Raw genomic sequence first — 19,518 nt, forward strand, 5'->3', positions numbered from 1 at the left:
TGAAGATACTGGAGACTAGACAAAAATGAGCGAATCCTGGATGGAGTTTGGCCCTTGAAAAGGAGAATGGCAAGGATGAGACCTCATTTGTACATCTTTTCCCTCTTAGGGGGAAAAAAGACAAAAAGTATTGGAAACAGTAAATGGGAGAATATATAAAATTTTAAAAAGGAACAAAGATATAAATAATTGCTAATGTCACAGTAAAAAAATGAAAATAATAAGAAAATGAATCTTATCTTTAAATTCCTTAACACAAAAACAAAAATTTTAAATCAGCATGCTACATCGAGTCAAAATAACTTACTTGGTTAAATAAATATATATTTTAGGTAAAGGAAAGCTGAAAAGATATATTTCTCAAGTTCTGTACTATAAGAAGTACTAAAAGAAGTTCTTCAGAATAAAGTGAAATGACTGTAGATAGAGACAGAGATTCACAGGAAGGAATAAAGATGACCAGAAATAAGAGCTCTAGGTTACATGAAGGAACTGTATTTTTTCTTTTAATTTCTTTAAAAGAAAATTGGCAATTTAATGCAAAAAATATAAGGTTGAATTATAAAATTTATAAGTGGATTTAAAATGTATGGCACCAATAATGTTACTGAATTCATATGGGTCTGCAGCAACCTTATTTTTTTCCTCTTCAGGAAAAACAAATTGACCGAAGAGGCAGGAGATACCAGAGCAATTTTTAGAGCAAGAGTGAAAGTTTACTACAAGTCTTTAGAACAGGAATGTAAGGAAGTAAAGTACACTTGGAAGAGGGACAAGTGGGTGACGTGAGAGAGAAGGTGCACAGTTTGACCTTTGGACTTAGCATACTTCCAGGATCTTGCATCCCTTCTCTCCTGATTCTTCCCTTGGGGTGGCCTGTCACATGCAGTGAACTGCCAGCACTTGGGAGGGGAGCATGCACAGCGAGATTACTGGATCTGTACACTTGCTCAATTGAGGTGTTCTCCCCTTACCAGCCGAATGTCCACTGGTGGTAATATACCAGTTAAACTCTACCATTTTACCTCTTAGTGCACATGCTCACGCCCACTCACTCAACTCCTGAGATCTTACTGGGAAGCTGCTTATCACCAGTTTCAGGTGTTTCTGTTTCTTGGGAGACTGCCTTTACCTGGCTCTGGATGTGACCATTGTTATTTAGAGAGACGATTTACTAACCACCTGACCATCATCTGATGGATGTCTAACATTCCTAGAGAGGGAGTGCTCTCCTACCCTGCTTGTGTGTGACTAGCTACCTACTGTAACAATTTCCCCCTCAACAGTCCAAGACCACAATTCTTTGGAGAAAAATGGATGAAGGTCAGTTTTCTGTAACTGCTTCCTTCTCACAGAGGGGCAAGGGTGGTTCTGTGGGTCTTGGCCTCTTGCTAGTTGTCAGGGAAGGGTTTGCTCTGTGGGACAGTGAAAGCAGTATCCAGCCAGGTCCAAGGGAGACATGGGCAGGATTTCACCTGTGTCATGTCTCACTGATGGGCAGTCTAGGGGTTTCCTGCAGGAGGGTGACTCTTAAATATTGAGAGCTCAGTATCCCTCACTAATGATCATCTAGAGCTTGATGGCCTGAAGGCAAGAGAAGACAAATCAGGTTATTAGATTTAGCAGAATGTTAAAGTGAAATAAGGGGGTGATGACAGGTGACACACCCAGGTAGCTGGTGGCTATAGTCATAACTGCTAAGAATTGGGTGTGTGGGGGTGCTAGCCAATTCCAGTATGTGCCAAGAATTGCAATACTGATCCAGATTTTTTCATTACCCATCCCTTTTGTTTCTTCTGAGCTGCAGCCGGAGATCACTAGTTGGTTCACTGGAATAAGTAGGGTTAGTCTAAATTGCAGACAAAAACTCAAAAACAACTGATGAGACTAGAACTTAAGAACAGTGTACCATAGTTCTTAAAACATAATTTTTCTCTCTCTAGATCTTATTTTTATGAAAAATAAATCATGATAGGACTTATTTGTTTGCAAAATAAGTTCTAGTCTTATTATACTTGGCCAGATTATTTACATGAAATACACCAAGATTAATCATTTTCCAGAAAGTGAAATTTTTTGCTTACCAGATGTCAGGAACCCTGTACAGGGACTGTGTAGACAAGGTACGAGGCCAGTTTTCCCAAGGGGTTTTATTGTCTCTATAAGTCAAATTTGATTCCTTAAAAAAAGCACATTATTTCAGTCAAAGCCTTGATAAAACAAGCAGTGTCTCTAATTGTGTCCTGTTGCAAAAGAAAACAGATTCATATTGCATTTATGCAAATAACTGTATTGCCATGAGTTAAGAATATTCACAAATAGTTTTCAAATTCAGGAGAAATCAGGGAGGGAGAAAAAAAAACTATGCTCCAAATTATGTTGATAGTAGTATAATTTATTTACTCAATTTTTAAAAGCTGTAAATAGCTCAAAAGATAAGTTTTCTTATCTTTTAAAAACAAATGAAGGATTAACAACATTTTAAGCAAAAATTCATAAAAGAATTATTTTAGTCTTCTATTCATTTAGTCCATGTTCTGCTTGATACTTATGAACATTTTAGCTCTCCATATCTCTATTCTAATGACACAATCTTGAAGTTATGAAAACCTGTGTTTTAGAATACCTGTTAGAGTACTATAGCTGTTTATAAAACCACCTTCTAAAAATAATCAAAACAAGACAACTAAAGTTCATGGATGACAAAACGTCTTAGGGCAGACACAGTCAAAGTCATAATTGACAAGGAAATTTGTTACCTTGGTGGTACACAATAATTTAACATAGTAATTATAATTATTCCTGATAACATATATTAACTTATGTCAGAGTTATAGGAGTTTTGCATAATTTTGGAACACACGTACCAATAACACATTTATAAAAATATAGTCCAAAGAAATCCAAATGTTACCTTTGCATTAGTGTGCTATTGATTAGTGTGCTATTGATGTCAAACCCAACTCAATAAGACCTTAATAGGCAAATCTGTTCCATTTTAATCAGCCTGACTGTAAGGTAAGATTCTCATGAACATTTTATAACCCTGTACAATTTTCTGTTAAAGAGCAGAACAATACTCTAAGAAAACTGTGTTGTGTTTTTATTCCAATATTTAATTTACAGACAAACTGAATAATATCCTTTTAATTTTAGCTAATATGTTCACTCACACAATTTCTTTTACATGATTAATTTTTCATAAACATTCCACAACTTAAACTTCTAGCTTTATCTAATCTAACTTTAAACAACTTAACCCTCTAAAAGAGGCAACAAACTACATTCCCATGCTTTCTTATAATCTTTTACCAAAAGCATATTCTACTTTCCTTACCTGTCTTGCATGTAAAACTCTTTTCAGTAGTCTCAAGTACATGAAAAACAGTAAAACTATTTTTCTAGTAGTCTCAAGTCTCAAGTACTAAATAATTAAGTAGTCTTAATTCTTAGCAACTTTTACTTTTATTAAAAAACTTGGTAAGTGATTCTAACTATGTATGAGGTTTGGAGCACAGGACATCAGACAGAAATGAAGATAAGGCCTGACTCTTTCCAGCATAGCTAGGGGTCACGGCTAACACTGTATATGTCTCCTGGACTTGCCTAGCTTTAAAGCAGAGATATTGTACAGTTTAGAGTCATATGAGCAGTTTAGGAAGCATTAAGTAGGCCTAATATCCTTTAGAATTGTATATTATTTCATAAATTCCCTCTTATAAATCTTTTCATGAATTGCACAGACCATGAACAACATGCTTGGACTTTCTGACTTGTCCTAGACATTCCTCTATTTAAACCACCAGTCACTTTACTTTAGGACAAGATTTTACCATACAAGATTCTTTCTTATATAAAATCTATTTTCTTTATAACCTTCCTTACCAGAAATACCTCTTTATTTTTATAAAGTTTGAATGAGACAAGTCATTTTCTTTCTGTTAGAAAGTTAAGCTTTGTACTGCTTGTTACTGGGTGAGTTCTGTAAAGGAGGAGCAAATGAGGAGGTTACTTACATACTATAGAAGTCATCCACCCTCAACAGATTGCTCAGTTAAATTTTTACTAAGACTTGTCTGAATAAGTATGGGCTATTTCTAAACCCCTGAGGTAGGATAGTCCAGACTGAAGTTATTGGCTGAAGCTTTAGGTAGCTTTCACAACAGAAATAGAGCTACTATAGGGAAAGATGAATTCAGAAGTTGAGTAAATATTAAGCAGGTACCTATCTTGGTAAATACATTTTTGCCCCGAAGAGGGGTGAATTGTTTCTTTTGGAGGGAGGAGGTGCAATTTGCCTCATTACCTGACAGAATTTGGAGGAGAGTTGCTCAAAGATTAGCACAGAGTAGTCATCCCTTGAAGCCAAAAGGGAAAATTATAATTTTACTTTCTGCCTCCATAATTGTCCTTGTTCTGTTGATGACAGTGTCTGAACTGGGAGACTGCTACAGCAGAGAGCCTTTTCAGGTCAAGGTCACCAGGGGTTGGGATTCTGTCCTGGGGCCCTTAAGCCCTCGGGGAAGTTCCATTTCAGTGGTTGAGCTTGTGGCAGAGAGGACAAGCCATGTGGATCTTTTTCCTATTTATCTCATTGGAGTAGTTTACCTTCCAGTGGCCTGGCTTCCAACACCAATGGCAATTACCTGGAGGAGTGTCCTTAGGACAACCTGGAGGGAGCTTGAGAGCTTGTAAAGTAGCCAATACTTGATCCTGCCTTTTGTTCCTGCATTTTTCCTTTTTCTTAACCCTGTTCTCCTTACTCTACTCTTGGTTATACAAGACTGAGAAGGCTAATCTGAGGACCTCCTGCATAGGGTCACTGGGTTCCACAACTGACTTTTGTAATTTCCTCCCAGTTAACACTTAGGCCAAACAATATTACAAAGGAAACCTAGTTTTTTGTTTTAAGGTTTGGGGAAATCAAACTTTTCCCACTTTTGGGGGATGCATCCGTGGGGCATGTCCTATAGTATGAAGACATAATTACCCATCTGTGAAGAGAGAACAGAAAAGAGAGAGAGAGAAAAAAAAAGGAATAACAATGTCTTCCCTCTACTTTCCTATTATCTTGAATGGGGTGTCCCCCAATATCCTTAGGGATGAACTGGTAAAACTGTGTACATTTGGTCCCATGTCATCACAATTAACCACTTAAGAATATGTACCCCTAACCTTTCACTTATCTTTGTTCTAATGGTAATCTGTTAGCCTGGGACCACAGTTCATCTCTGTCCTGTGGGTCTCTTGTACCTGTGGCCTTGGGCCAGCCTACATCCTTATTTCCATGACCTTGTAGTGACACTTGCTTGGAATATTCTAGAAAAAAAAAAAAAGATACTCTCTTTTCTCAGATTTCCATTTTCCATGTTCTTTCAGTAGAGGAGAAGCCTCTTTTTCACCTAACTGCCCAAAGGGGACTGGACTTTCCTCCACTCTCCCTTCAAATATGACCTTGAGGGTCTTGATGCATGTTGTGAAGAATGCAGAAGTAATTAGAGAAATGGAGGATACAGAAGGAAGTGGTAGGAAGCAAGAGGAATAATCATGGAAAGCCTTGAATATATAGCAGCCCTTGAATTCAAGAGGGCAATGTTTGTTTTCCCTCTTGATATAAATGAAGAACCTCTGGAAGACTTGGAGCTTGGTGGAAGAACTCACAATTGGCAAAAGAAGAATTCTCCCTCCTTCCAAATGGGTGCTAACTCAAAAAAAGTAAGTAGGTGGGATCCTTAAAGGATCAGAGTGAGGCCCTATGCAGTTAGACAAACTGCTTCAAAAGTCACTGAAAACTCGACTCTGAGGTATAATAGGAACAGAAAGTATATGGTAAGTCATAAGGAACTGGGAGAGCTGGAGTTCCAAGTAGTGGCTGTCCTGGAAATGTGTCAGCAGACAAGGGAAGGGTTTGTGGTCATCTGAGCTGGTAGGGTAAACACGAGTATAAATCTCAGGGGATTTCTGCAAGGCAGCCTGTGTCTTTGCTGCCAAACAAATGCAGCAAGAGCCATGGGTGCACAAATAACAGGGAGTGTGTGTTTAAGAATTCACGTGGCATGTGAAGTTAAAGCAAAGAGGCAGACTTGCCTCCAAAGCAGATAGTTCTGTGGGTGTGCAAGGTCATTTCAGAATACAGGCAGAGAAAACAGGAGAATATGCTGTTTGGGTTTTTGGAAAGAGCTGATTTTAGTTGAAAAAGCAGAGGAAACCCAAGACACTGCATGGTTTTAGGCTTTAGCCCTACCACTCTCATAAGCCTCCTGTCCAGGAGGGCCTGTCTCAGATCTACTCAGTGTAGACCCCAAGGTTATTCCCACCTCTGCAAGTTGCCAGTCAGGGTGAGCTGAGAGATCAGCCTTGTGGGTGAGTGTGAGCAGAGTCGCTTATGGCCAAGAGGAATTGTTCTGAGGGTTTGTTAGTAAGCAGGAGAAAGAAGGGGAGAAGAAAACTGTGTATGGGTGTTGAATGCCTCCCGCCGAAGCAACTGAGGAATAAAGATCTCTTACCATTGAAGACTGTGTCAAAGTCACAGAAACAAAATATGTTAACGGCCAAATGTATTTGAGACACACGGCACCAAAGTATGTTAGCAGTGGAAGGTATCTGAGTCACATGGTACCAAAACACGTTCCCAGCAAAACATATCTATGTCATGGCACCAAAGTATGTCACCAGCAGTAAATCCATATGGGTTGACAGCAACCCCAATTCTTGCCACCTCAGAAGAAAGAATTCAACCAAGGAGGTATAAGACAGACGGAGAGATACGGACAAGTTTTCGAGCAGGAGTGAAAGTTTGTTAGAAAGCTTTAGAACAGGAATGAAAGAAAGTAAAGTACCCTTGGAAGAGGGCCTAGTGGGCGACTGAAGGGATCAAGTATGTGGTTTGTCCTTTTGACTTGAGTTTGATATGTTGACCTGCTTCCTGGTTCTTGAGTCCCTTCTCCCTTGATTCTTCCCTAGCGGTGGGGTGTCTGCATGTGCAGGGGCCTGCCGGCATTTGGGAGGTGAGCAGGCACAGCATGTTTATCGGAGTTGCATGCATGCTCACTTGAGGTGTCCTTCCCTTACCAGCCAAATATCCCTAGAAAGACATATATCAGTTAAACTCCACCATTTTGGCTCTTAGTGTGCATGTTTGAGCCCTGTCACCCAGCTTCTGGGATCTTATCGGGAAGGTTCTGATCACCAGTCTCAGGTGTTTCTATTTATTGGGAGACTGCCTTTCCCTGGCACTGGCTATAACCAATTATCATTTTAGAGAAACAGTGTAACACCTCCCTGACCTTCACTTGATGGTCCCCTGACATTCCTGTTTGGCACAGGGGAAGAGGCTCTCCTACCCTGCTCATATCTAACTACCCACTGTAAGAGCAATACACAGAATAGATACAGGATCTTATACATATATCTTACATACAATATCATTTCAAGCTTCTCACACTTCAAATTAAATGGTGCCATATTGACCCTAAGTAGCTTGCAGTAAGTGAAAGATGCCTATTGTAATCCTTACAGTAAGCACTATTATTCACAAAATGCCATAGCCAAAAATTCAACGGTAGAAGTAAAATGTAACACTGAGAAATTAACATAACCCAGAAGAAGGCAGAAAAAGAAGAACAGCAAAGCAAAATCAGAAGAAATTAAAACAAAATTACAGAAAATTAGCTAATGGATATTAGAAAATTGACAAATGTAACCCCAACTATACCAATTATTACATTCGCTGTGGTTATATTGTCAGATTTAATGAAATAATCAAGATCCAAACATCCTCTTTAAAAGATATGTGTATTTAACATAAAGAAACAGGTAGCCTAAAACAAGCAAGACCCAAACAACTCTTTTTTTTTTTTTTTTAAACTTTGTTTTAGGTTCAGGATATTTGCAGTAAATATCCTCTTTAAAGATATGTATATTTAATATAGGGCACAAATAGACTAAAACATAAAAGATGGAAAAAGATATACTCTCTAAAATGTGAAAATGTAAATTGTGTGAATACTGTAATATCAAAGTGCGCTCCAAGACAATAAACATTACCTGAAATAAAGTGCAACATTTCATTAAGACATAACAATCATAAATGTTTGCATACTTAATTAACAGAGCTTCAAAATACAGCCATGTGCTGCATAATGTTGTTTCTGTTTTGCATATATAATGGTGGTCCCACAGCATTCTAATGGAGCTAAAAAATGTATAGCCATTGTAATGCAGTGCAATGCATTACTCATGTGCCTGTAGTGGTGCTGAAGTGAATATACCTACTTTATGAAGTAAAAGTGTTGTAGTAACTAAGTTGAATTCATGATTGAAGAAAGAAAAATATTTTTGATAAGTTTCATGTAGCTGAAGTGTACAATGTTTATCTGGTCTACAGTAGACTGCAGTGATGTGTTCGGACTTCATATTCACTCACTAGTGCTTCATTGACTCATCCAGAGCAACTTCCAGTCGTGCAAGCTCCATTCAAGGTAAGTGCCTTATACAAGTGTACCAGTTTGTTATCTTTTATACGTTATTTTTACCATACCTTTTCTCTGTTTACTTATGTTTAGATGCACAAATTTTTAACATTGTGTTACAATTGCCTACGGTATTCAGCACAGAAGCCCGCTGAGATTTGTAGCCAAGGAACAAAAGGCATACTATCTAGGCTTAGTGTGTAGTAGGCTATAGACTTGTGTAAGTGCACTCTATGATGTTCACAGAATGACAAAATCACCTAAAAACGCATTGCTCATACTGTATTTTTGTGGTTAACTGATGCATGACAGTATATAAAACAAAAGCAGAAAAAGTAAAGGAAAAAATGGACAATTATAGGTTTTAATATTGAATTATCACTGACTGATAGATTAGTTAGACACAAGACCAGTAAAGATACATAGGATCTAAAAGACACTATAAATGACCTTTTCCTAATTGACATTTGTAGAACACTGAACAATATGTCACAGTTATGAAACTTCAGAAAATGCATTATTTTCAGTTGCATATTAAACGTTCACCAAGACAGAATATATGCCGGCCCAAAATAAATCTCAAGAAATGTCAAAAATCGAAGTCAGATAAGAATATTTATTCACAACCATTAAATTAAGTTTGATACTATAACATTAAACTAGACAGAATAGTTCAAATGTTTGGAAAAAATAATTAATAGAATAAAAAAAGAAATCACAAGAAAACCATTTAGAATCTCATTATAATGATAACAACACTCATCAACATTTGTGAAACGCAGGTAACATTGTGCTTAAAGGGAAATACATAGCTGTAAATATTTTAAGAAAATAAGAAAGGTTAACATCAGTGATATAATTTTCCATCTTAAGCAACTAGAAAAAGATAGGCAATTTATATACAGAGTAAATAGAAGGAAATATATTATAAAGATATGAGAAATTAAATAAGTAGAGAATAGATAAAAATGTTTAGATTAAGAAATTGATAACCCCCTAGCAAGACTGATTAAGAAGAAAATGCTTATTTATTATCAGGAATAATAAAAGGTATTACAATATGCAAATATTTATGAAAAACTCTATTCCAACAAACTTAGATTTTGATATGGATAATTTTTTTTGGAAAAATACAACATAGTAAAACTGACATAAAAAATAGAATGTCTGAATAGTTCTATACCTATTAACTAAACTGAAATTGTTATTAAAAAGCCTTTGTCCAAAGAAAAATGCAAGACAATACATTGATGAAGTATATAAAATATATGAGTATTAAATAATACTAGTACTAAGCAAAACCTAAAACATTATCTGGTTGCTCTTATCATAAAAAGCAGGAGCAAGAAAAAGAAGAGGAGAAGGAAGAGGAAAAGGAGGTGGAGGAGTAGAAGGAGTTAACAATGCAGAAAAAGAAAATTCAATTTTTAAAAACTCAATCCAATTTACATTTTTACTCCCCTAAATTATGATTCGATTTCTATCATTTCATTCAACATTAAACTCAGTTTCCACCATGGCCCTTGCAACTTGTGTTAAATCCTGAACTGACTAATGAAACTAATTTCTTGAGAGCAAACAAATTTACCTTCTCTCTCTTCTTTTATTTGAACAAGTTCTTTACTCTTTCAGGACTTTTATTTCTTATCTGAATGGTTTCTGCTTAGCTACAAATTTCCATGATTATAGTGTTTCCATGAAATTTTAAGTGAAGAGGATACTAGGATAAAGCTCAAAACACATGGTTGGCTTAGAAAGGCTTTGCAATTGATATTAAAAGAATAATTGAGTAGTAATTGTCCCCACGTTCGAATGAAATTTTTGACTTTTTATCTTACCAAATTATTGTCTCCTTCTGCCACAATAAGTAAAGAACATTTAATTTAAAAAACAAAATTTAAATAGTAGTACTACAATAAACTCATCAATATCAACTAACTGTTTTAAACATTTATTCAACTGAATAAGATCTTTACTATAGATTGTAATAGCTATGTTTAAGAAAGGTATCTCCTAATATTAATCAAAAGATTAAAATGACTTGTTAGATTTCTGTTACAATATAACTGTCAACTCTATAATTTTCAATCAATAGAAAGTTCATTCTGCAAAATTATTTGTATTTTATTATTTATTTATTTATTTATTATTTTTTGAGACTGAGTCTCACTCTCTTGTCCAGGCTAGAATGTGGTGGTGTCATCTTGTCTTACTGCAACTTCTGCCTTCCGAGTTCAAGAAATTCTCATGCCTTAGCTTCCCGAGTAGCTGAGATTACAGGCACCCGCCACCATGCATGGTTAATTTTTGTATTTTTAGTAGAGACGGGGTTTCACCATGTTGGGCAGACTAGTCTTGAACTCCTGACCTCAAGTGATCCACCATTCTCAGCCTCCCAAAGTGCTGGGATTACAGGTACGAGCCACTGTGCCCCACCTGCAAAACTATTTTTAATGTCATTGTAGAAGTGTCACCTTATCCATACTAAGAAATATAGCTATACAGACATGACATGCAACTTCCAAGCTTGATTCGTGAGATTTCAAAGAAATTTAGAAAGTCTTCTATCTACCACATGTGTGTATTTTTAGATTGAGTGTTTTTATTTCAGTAGTATGTTTGCCAAAGGGGTCCATTATTTTCTCCCTCTTACAATGAAATATTTAGACTCATGGCTCAGTTTTGCAAGTGAAATGCTCAAGGGAACATGGACTAGGAGAGGACAAATGAAATAATTTAATATTTACAGCACATTATTTTTGCAATAGTTATTTTGGAGTCAGATTCAATATTATCCTTTTTTATCTTATTACTTATGTACATAATTTATTTATTTTTTGAGAGAGAGTCTGCCTGCATCACCCACGAAGAAGTGCAGTGGCATGATCTCAGCTCTATGTGTGTGATTTATAATAATATATCATGATTAAAAACATGCTTCAAATGTTTATTTTACAAAAGCTAGTTTTATATGCTTCCTTTGAAGTTAATATAATTGCCTTATCTCCAATTAAGTCAATATCCTTAGATTTAATAAAAAGTTGTCAGAACATGTCCTTAAGATTTTAGTAATTACAAAAAGTGGTATGCATGTAATAATATTATAAATTTTCCTTTGGCACAATTTCTATTTTTTAATATGCTATAATAAATAACATATTTGTGTTATTTTCCATAAAACCAGGATAAAACACAATCAAATTTTGACTATGAACTGAGAATCAATGAACTTCAGGAGATATTAATAGCCACATGTGCTGATTTTAGTTAATTCTATGGACTGTTACTATATACAATAAGATGTACTACATTTCTGAAAGACTATGCTATAGCTACAATTTGAATTCTTCAAATGAAAGGTGTTACATTAAATCATGAAGAATTCTTCACACTGTTCTTTTGAAAGCTCTAATTTTAGAAGAATCCTTTTATAAAGAACAAATTTCTACCTTCCTTTTCATTTTAACTGATTGCTAGCAGTACTATTGTCGGCAGCTATGCAGCCCTTTAGCATAAGCTTCTTCATTCTAAGTGACAGCTCATCCAACATTAAAAACCATCATCTCTCTCCATAACTGCCTTGAGTTCACCAACACTTTCACACACGTATTACCGCCACCTATTCATGAAACACAACATTTTTTTTCCTTCAGTATATAGTGTGTTCGTAGTTCTTTTAGCTATCTGAATATACTGTTTCCCTTGCCCTGATGATATGCCACCATGATTATCTCATAAAAGACTTTTTCTGTGCCAATTGTATCATGGTCCTACAATCAATTAACAGAATGCCAAGAAAAGTAACTTCATTTCTTTGTATTTCTAAATAGTATCCTGATATAAAACAAGAAATTAAATGACCAAATTATATTTCTTTTTCTGCTAAAATACATAAAGCAAATCAGGGAGACAATGACTTGACTGAACTGTCTCAAATTTTGTGTTCTTTTTATGTACACAAATACAAAAAAAATACTTTGTACATTTAGGAAATTTGACAAATTACAGACTAGATAAAGAAAACGTGGCACATATACACCATGGAATACTATGCAGCCATAAAAAAGGATGAGTTCATGTTCCTTGCAGGGACATGGATGAAGTTGGAAACCATCATTCTCAGCAAACTATCACAAGAACAGAAAACCAAACAGCACATGTTCTCACTCATAAGTGAGAGCTGAACAACGAGAATACATGGACACAGGGAGGGGAGCATCACACACCAGGGCCTGTCGAGGGATAGGTGGCTAGGGGAGGGATAGCATTAGAGAAATACCTAATATAGATGATGGGTTGATGGGTGCAGCAAACCACCATGGCACGTGTATACCTATATAATAAACCTGCATGTTCTGCACATGTATTCCAGAACTTAAAGTATAATAAATAAATTACAAAATCAAAGTTAAAATTTTCATTATAGAACTTGTACCAAACATTCAATGATGTGCTTTACTGGAAGATAAAATATGGGTAATTCAAATAGGCAAATTTTCTTTACTAAAATGGTAGTGTGGACAAGCCACCATAATCCATTTTAAGTTGATCTTTATGGTAAATTTTCTCAGAACAATTAGATATGCACAAATATGTCAATGGAAAAATTGATTAAAAGTTTAAGGAGATAAAAAGTAAATGCAATAAATTATTTGATCAACTTGAAGTCAGTTTGAATGACAACAAGCACTAAATTTGCATATAATTATGAAAAATATTAGGCAATTCATTTTTTGTTACTGATGATTTACTGTAGTGTGATCTGTAATGAGTAACTTCCTTCTGAACAGTAATTTGGCAGACTTAAATACCTCTGAAATATTCATAGACTTAGAAACAGTAATTTGCCTTTTACTCTGAAAGCTCTAATTTTAGAAGGATCCTTTTATATCAAAATATAATAAATAACTTATTTATTCTATTTTAAGTTCTGGAATTTATTATACTTTAAGTTCTGTGAGTTTATTCTATGGGCTGATGAAATGTACCCACAAATACTTCTTTCTAGGTGTCTTCATTATGTTATTATTTGTAAAGGCAGAAAATACTGTGCATCTCCTGAATGGTCAAAATAAGGGATAATTAAAATGTTATTCATTTATTTCATGCAGTGGATTGTACATATTCATTATACTCTATTTTCCTGAGTAATATTTCATACATTTAATAATCTCATAATTCATTTTTGATGGGAAAATTATGGGACACAGTAGAGCTTATATAATATTATAAAGAGTTTTAATTTTTTTATATTGCCAAAACCAGGAGAAGATACACCAGAATACTAATTTCAATGTAAGGATTATTTTTAATTTCAATATATTTGCCCTAAGAGAGGGTGAAAATTCCGAGAGATATTACAAAGAGAAAGGTACAGCTAGAGTAAGTAACATGTTAGGGATTTTATTGTATTTCCCCAAATTTATGTTTTATAGTCCTAACCCTCAGTACTTCAGAAAGTGACTGTCTTTGGAGATAGGGTCTTCAAAGAGGTAAAGTTATATTAACAATGAGGTCATTAAGGTGGGCCCTGCTCCGTATGACTGATGTTTTTATGAGGGGAGAAAATTAGGACAGAGACACATATTAGAGAGGAAAGACTGTGAAAACACAGAGAGGAGGCCATTTACAAGCCAAGGGGAGAGACTTCAGAAGGGAATAATCCTGCTAACACCTTGAGCTCAGACCTGCAGCCACCAGAACTTGAGAAAATAAACTTCTGTTGTTTATGTCCCTCAATCTTTGGTACTTTGCTATGGCAACCTTGGCAGAGTCACATAGAACATAGTCACTAAGTAAGAAGATAAGAATGACTGGAATTTGCTAATAATGCAGACTATAAGGTCTATGTGAAAGCAGAACTATCATTCACAAAACTGGGAGGACTTCACCATTACCAATGTTTCAAGACTTTTTTCTTTTTGCTTTCTCAGTCTTGTGACTGCTTCTTTTCCTTTTGGCCTGATTGTCCTTTTGCAATGTCTCTCCTTCTTCAAAAGTTCAAGGTTTGAATATGCAACAGCTGATTCTGGACACCAAGGGTTTTTAACATCTTGATGATTAAAAAACCAGAGTGCCTTACCACTCCAAGCTTATAAAGTTGGCTTGAGATTTTTGAGGTTGAGGCTTGAATTTACCTCCAGAGCAGGCAAGTTTATAGTGTTCAGATAATCACTTTAATGGGCTTTCAATTATGAAATGTTCAAGCGATGTTCCCAATCTGGGATGTTGACTCTCCAGACACCCTGACTCCGATGAACTAAACTATGCTACCAAATGATATAAGAGACTCTTCATTCATTATGTCTGTATATCAAGATCCCACTTAGAAATGTTTCTTTTGTAAATATGGATTTAGACTGCACTTTTTCTGATTATATTTATTGCTTCTTGGCAAATACATTTTGTTTGTGCTGGTCAAACAAGCATTTGATCAAAGGATATTAAGAGCAAAGATGCTGTGTTATATGTGGATTCATGCTGTCTGAGAGACCATAAAGAAGAACCAACTGGGATTTCTGAATTCTATTCCACAATCTACAATTTAAGACTCATGCCTGCTGTTATTTTTATACGGAATAACTCACACATGGACAAATGTAGTGACATAGAATTCATATGTTCACATACATTATGTTCATGAAGCCTAAGGCAGATCCAGCCTCTGTATGCAGAGAACATGGTTTTCCACAAAGTGTGTTGGAATTCTCAAGTCCAGTCGTCTAGGAAAGCATACTGTCCTGGGGAGGAAATGAGCACTAGGGAGGAACTTAGACTTGACAAGGGAGGTGTGCAATTTTCTCTTCCCCCTGGGGAGTTCAGGTACTGAGTTTTAGGTGAGAGATACTCAAAAATATGCCCTGGGGAACAATAAGATGGCTTTGTAATAAAGAGAGCCCAAACTGGGTCATAGAAGGGCTTGTGTAGTACAGGGCGGACATAATTTGCCCTTGTTCCAAGTTGTCTATGTGGTAGTTCTGTTTTCATAGGTTCATATTTACTGAATTACACTCCTGATTCTAGAAACGGGATTGTGCTGTCAAATAGTATTATATGCACCTAATTGCCAAGGTCCATCCATGAACAGATTTTCCTGAATAATTGAACAGAGACCACTGACCATAAGAGACAATATTAATTGTAGAACCAATATAATGAAATCAGATTCTAGTTTGGTTTTGAAGAATAAATATATTTTTAACCTTGAACCAAGAATCTTGTACTATCTATGCTTCCATTCCTAAATAAGTGTCTTGAATAAGGTGATCTTTACAGTCAGCTATCAGCAGCTAAATTTTCTGGTTTAGTACATCTCACTGTAATCTGAGTCATCATTTTTGAACCTCAGATATTGTACTGAGTTGTTAATGTTAAGAGAGGATCATATAGTTTTAATTCTGGGTCAAATTAAAGTATTGAACCTGAGTATCTGAGGTTCCATGTAAGATTAAGAGTTTTCAGTACCTGTGGACCTTACAGGGTACACTTCATGCCTAAAAACCACATACACAAAGGTCAGGGAGCAAAGGCAAAAGGAGAGAGAGTGTGGGGCAACTAGCAGTCTAGATTGGGGATGGGGTGTAAGTCGCCTTAAGTTTGAATGCATGGTCTGAATGATCCATTAAAAGGAAGTGGTGGGAAATTGGGAAGCCCAGTCCACCAGCAGGAGAGATGCCTCTAAGTTCCTATCTCTGGCAACCTGCTCAAGCGATTTGAGTGTAGTGTAGAACTGAAAACTTTGTCAAGGTTGACTGAGTCCTGTCTCTGTTACAAGAAAGCTAAATAAACTTGCATTTAAAACAGATGCTGAGGCAACATAATATTATGAGATTTCACTACAACTAGGTATAACTTAGGTACTAAAGTGACTGAAGGTATTGGTGCAAGTTCTAAAACTGAGCATTATTTCTTTGTGGTCACCATTGAAGTCATGCTGGACTTAATACTGGGAACTTGAAAAAATGGAATTCTAAACCCTTGTTTTAAAAGTAGGGGAATCCGGTCAATGGCGTGTTTTTCTTGACACCCATGATTCTCAAGGACCCTATTACCTCCTGGACCTTCCTAATCAGCAGTAATGTTAAAAAGTTTCAAAGAGATTGTGCATATCTGCCTTCCAATCTTGAGTGAAATCCTCTGATTGATTAGGTAATTAATTCACTCCTAGTGTCCAAGCTTCAAAGAAGCCTCAGAAACAGTTTTACTTTTCTAACTTCTCCAAATGAAAGATGCAGTGCAGGTTGAGGGCCAATCCAAATATCAACAACAAACCAAATAAATCAAAACATTCATATCAGCATTGTTTTAATCAAAGAAAACACTTCAGAAAAAAAAGACACAAAACAACATTCTCCAAATCAAAATATTTGATTTAATGAAAATATTAGTGACAAGAAACATTCAAAGAATGTGAAGTTCACTCAACTGAAATAGTTTACAATGTCTTTTGGCTTTTCTACTAGCTTTAGAAAGACTGATTTTTTTATAAAAAATAACCCTAGGAACAAATCTCAGTTTCTTATTAAGTTACCTGTTATTCTGATCCAAAATCTGTAAAGATTATTGAGGAGTTGTCTTTTTTAAATAAACTAAAAAAAATGTATTCCATGGAAATTTTTTCCCTTTAAACTTTATAACAATTGTCTCTGTTTTGTCATTTATTTATTTATTACTTGAAAATATTAAAACACTTATATGATGTATTAGTCTGTTCTCATGCTGCTAATAAAAACATACCCAAGACTGGGTAACGTATAAAAGAAAGAGGTTTAAAAGAATCACAGTTCCATATGGCTGGGGAGGCCTCACAAAAATGGTGGAAAGTGAAGGAAGAGCAAAGGCATGTCTTACGTGGCAGACAAGAGGGCATACGCAGGGGAACTCCCCTTTACAAAAACATTAAATCTCATGAGATGTATTCACTATTAGGAGAGCAGCATGGGAAAAACCTGCCCCCATGCTTCTATTACGTCTCACTGGGTCCCTCCCCTGACACATGGGGATTATTACACTCAAGGTGAGAATTAGGTGGGGACACAGAGCCAAACCATGTTATATGAATTAAAGGAAATTCATTCTGGTTTTCCAATGTAGTCAGCCCTCCATATATGTAAGGATTTGTTCCAGGACCACTGAAGATCCCCAAATTTGTGGATGCTCAAGTCCCATAATTGGCCCTTGTTATCTGCAGTTTCTGCCTCCAAGGATTCAACCAACTGCAGATGAAAAATGCAGTAATTCATGACATATTTTCAATCACTGAAACTCTAGAAAATGAAAAAATTTTTAATTGAAACTGAGAATGGAGAAGGCCAACTTAATTTATTTGCCTTATGAAACATTAGTACATTGTTAGTGATTTAAATTAGTTTCGTCAGTAACACAGTTTTGTTGCTGAATACTCTTATGTGGCTACATTTTAAGAGCCTTTTGTGTTACACATTTTGTGTTAGTCCATTTTGGGTTGCTTTAAAGGAATTTCTGAGACTGAATACTTATAAATAAAAGAGATTTATTTTGGCTCAAGATTCTGCAGGCTATACATGCATGGTGCCAGCATCTATATCTATTCTGGTGAAACCTCAGACAGCTTTTACTCATGGCAGAAGGTAAAGGGGGAACCAATGTGTCACACTGAGAGACAGCAAGAGAAAAGGAGATGCCAGTCTCTCTTTAACAGCCAGCTCTTGTGTGACCTAACAGAGTGAGAACTCACTCATTGCCAAAAGGATGGCAACAAGCCCTTCATGTCCCAATGACCCAAACACCTCTCACTGGGTCCCACTTTCGACACTCGGGTTCACATTTCAACATATTTGGTGGGGACAAACATCCAAACTATATCACTTTGGAAGATCCTTCATATAATCTTATATATACATATTTAAATATAATCATAAATTATATGCTCTAACATTTTGACAGAATGTTATATTTTTTATTTCTGAAATTACTATTTGAACTATGAGTGAGTTCCATTTAATTTGTTTGGCATTTACTTCCCCAAAATTATCATATAATCTTGCGAATTCATGTAGAATCAAATGCAATCTCACTTTTGAATACTATAAATCCATTTTCACTTTTAGCTTCATAATTAACCAACTTCTTATGCTATAAATATAGATATTTTATTAAAATTGTATTCATTTCAATTTTGTGATGCTGTGTAATCAACTGGGGCTTGCTTTGTTTTGTTTTTGATCATCTCACATATTTCTGTAGGCTCCTGAAAAGCATTATGGAGCTGTTCACTAACGTTATGGTGCCAACACAAAACAGTCTGATTTTAGAAGTGGTTTGAAATGCCTAGCCCCTGAGAATGCTTCCCAGCACACATGGCTGCTGGTGTCTTCATTTTTCTCTTCATTTTGTCTTTTTCCCACCCAGAGAACAGATAAATTAGTTATGCCTGTATTATGGTCCATAGTTTAAATATATTAACATCTTGTATAACCATCTCTCCCCAAAAGATAGTGTATTACGTACTGTGTTAATATTCCAGGGCTGCTGTAACAAAATATGACAAACGATGTGGCCAAAACAATAGAAATGTATTATCTCACATTTCTGTAGGCTAAAAGTCTGAAATCAAAATGTCCAAAGAGCTGGTTCCTTCTGAGGGCTGTGAGAATCTTTTCCATGCTTCTCCCAAGCTTAGCTTCCAGTAAGTTGCTGGCAATCTTTAACATTTTGGTTTTTGCTGTATCACCCAGATCTGCCTTCACCTTCACATGGTGTTCTCCCTGTGTTTATGTGCCTGTGTCCAAGTCTCCCTTTTTTAGGACATCAGTTATGTTGGACTAGAGACCCACCCTACCACAGCATGATTTTATCTTAACTAATTGCATCTGCAATGACTATTTTCAAATAAGGTCACATTCTGAAGTAATGGGAGTTAGGACTTCAACATACAAACTTTAAGGGGGATACGATTCAACCCCCAGCACATATATTGGATTCTGATTTTTTAAAATTAATGGCCTCTGTACAATGAATGTTTATTTCAATCTAGTAACTCAGGAAAAAGGCCTCTTTCAATGTCACT

The 19,518-nt window shown here is 35.8% G+C and overlaps 1 long non-coding RNA gene across 1 annotated transcript in view; it reads left to right on the top strand.

Annotated features, from left to right (window-relative positions):
• Positions 1–1,288: 1,288 nt before the first annotated feature.
• The window catches only part of LOC101001140, a 30,119-nt gene continuing 11,889 nt past the window's right edge, over positions 1,289–19,518 (top strand). Inside the window, exon 1 of the long non-coding RNA XR_160238.3 lies at positions 1,289–1,323. This is a non-coding gene — a long non-coding RNA (uncharacterized LOC101001140). The remainder of the gene's footprint in view (positions 1,324–19,518) is intronic.

This window comes from Papio anubis, chromosome 4 (assembly GCF_008728515.1).
Source record: "Papio anubis isolate 15944 chromosome 4, Panubis1.0, whole genome shotgun sequence".
In the NCBI taxonomy this organism is placed as follows: Eukaryota; Metazoa; Chordata; class Mammalia; order Primates; family Cercopithecidae; genus Papio; species Papio anubis.